This window comes from Suricata suricatta, unplaced genomic scaffold (assembly GCF_006229205.1).
Source record: "Suricata suricatta isolate VVHF042 unplaced genomic scaffold, meerkat_22Aug2017_6uvM2_HiC HiC_scaffold_175, whole genome shotgun sequence".
In the NCBI taxonomy this organism is placed as follows: domain Eukaryota; kingdom Metazoa; phylum Chordata; class Mammalia; order Carnivora; family Herpestidae; genus Suricata; species Suricata suricatta.
Genome location: NW_021862105.1, coordinates 2,615 through 4,952, shown reverse-complemented (window position 1 = coordinate 4,952; position 2,338 = coordinate 2,615). Strand labels below are relative to the sequence as shown.

The window sequence follows — 2,338 nt, the reverse complement described above, 5'->3', positions numbered from 1 at the left end:
AGGCTTCCTGCATCCCATTATAACGGTCGGGCTCACCTTTACTGCAGCCATTTACTGTGTTATTGAGGCGACCAGGGTCACACAGATTCCTCGCTGGCTTCATGTGGGTGCATGCTGACAGCCCTTTCCTCAGGCCCGTTTGCTGCCTGCCACTGGGGATCTTTGACACTTGGCCCTGTAAGAACATGGATCTGCATCTCACAGACTCCATGACAGGCCTCAAGATCCCCCTCTAAACTAGAAGGTCTAAGGGTCAGTGTCTCCAGAACTATTACGCCGTTACACATTGCCCGAGGCAGAAGAGACAACCTTGCGGTGTCCAATCAGGGAAGGCCAGCTACCTCTCCACATTCCTAAGGGTGAGGCCTGCAGATGGGAACTTTAGATAGGACCCTGTCACCTAATGTTAAAGTTAACCCGATAGCCACAAATAAGACCCTGAACTCGCCCTGTAATTGGTTGATTTTAAAGGTACTCTAAATGTGATAATTGGATCCCACCAAAAGTAACAAACACCCTGGACAATGTGTATGGTTAGAGTTGCTCTCAATGGTGTTAAACAATTATGATTGGAGGTCACAACTTCTAGTAACTCCCCCTTCCTAAAGCCCATAAAAACCCTACTCAGCCCTTGTTCGGGGCGCTCAGCACGGATCCACTGCATGGGTGAAGGCTGTGAGACCGAACTTAGGCCCAGCGAGCGTAAGCTGTAAGAAAAGTGCCCTTTGCTTTTGCATGTGTGACTCGGTCTCCCTGGTGGTCTCTGGTTTTTGGGGGTGATATTGAAGTCTTGGGCATTACAGCCCAACGTCCCTGTGAAGCCCGCTCAGCACCAAAGCACTGGCAAACCCACACTGCAGGGAAATTAATGCCAAGAGGGCAGCTTTTTTAAAAGTTTATTTATTTTTGAAAAAGAAAAAGTGTTGCATGTGCGGGCGCTTAGAAGCTTGTATATGAGGGTAAGGAAATGAGCAAAAGACAGTTAAAGGATGGGGATGGGAGGAACAACATGAATGATGCCATATTGTCGCTTCATTTCTCAGATGCAAGCAGTTTTATGCAAACAGCCACAACTATGAAAAGAGTTTTTTCTAGACAATACGTCTGTCCTCACGGTTTTTGTTGAACCATATTCCTGGGAAGTTTACAGCCTCTTCTTATTCTTATTATAAGAGTGCCAAAGCGTGAAGGACATTTGTACAAAAACGTTTTAACTCAAAAGTGTGAGGGATATTTGCACAAGAACATTTTAACCCAAGTGATTGAACCTCTGAGAAACTGGGCCGGCCGCAAGGGATGTAAAAGGCACGAGCGCTTTGCTGGATCACACTCTCCCTACTGGCTCCGCGCTGCTGCTTCCCACAAGATAGTCCGTGTGGGGGAGAGAGAATCCCAAGCAGGCTCCAAGCGGTCGGCGCAGAACGCTATGCAGGGCTTGAATCCACAAACGGTGAGATCATGACCGGAGATGAGGTTGGACGCTTAAATATTGAGCCACCCAGGCGCCCCAGGAAGGTGGCTTTTTCACAAGGATGAATGAGACAAGATGAAGAAATACTTTCCTTTCTTTCCTAGGCAGAGAGTAAGAAGAAACACTGCACAGTTTAGAGGGAAGGGCGGAAACCAAGCGGATGCCAGAAAAATTCTAAAAGGCAGCTGGACCCTTATTGTGGGAACCTTTACTCCCTCTCTCTGCCCCTCCTTACTTGTGTGGGACTCAGTGTGGTGTGCCTGCTGGGTTAAATTCTGTGGCTCCACGAGTGGACAGACACCCATAAGGTCCCCAAAAGCCAATGGAGTCTGAGTGGGTCCATCTGATTCTATAGTGAACAGCATATAGTCTATGGCAGCATTGGATAGTTTCCGATCCTAAGCCACAAAGCTGACACCGCTATGGCTAAGCATCACCTAAGTTTCTTCGGGATACAGCCAGATGGGCATATGACGGTCTCCTTATTAGAGGGGGCACCCCTACCTCTTTGTCTGTCATTGCGACACCACCTTACAGAAACATTATGGGGTTGGAACTAGGCAAAGAAGGGGTTTTCTGGAGACTATGAAATTAAGATGGCCCCCAGCAAATTAAGGACCCTATGTTAGTTGGAATGGCCCACTTTTGGGGTCGGGTGGCTCTCAGAGGAACCTTAGATATCCCAATGATCCAGTGCATCTGGCATGTTATTACCAGAGACCCAGTTTATCCTGATCAGTTCCTGTACATTGACTCCTGGTTAGAGATTGCCTAAAACTTCCTTCCTTGGGTGCGGTTAATCTACAATGAACAGGGACAGGCTAGAGTACAGAGGTCCCGACCATCGCAAATTCCTGCTGGTGATCC

The 2,338-nt window shown here is 48.0% G+C and overlaps 1 long non-coding RNA gene across 1 annotated transcript in view; it reads left to right on the top strand.

Annotated features, from left to right (window-relative positions):
- The window catches only part of LOC115284727, a 14,763-nt gene that overhangs the window by 11,847 nt on the left and 578 nt on the right, over window positions 1-2,338 (top strand). The window lies entirely within an intron of this gene.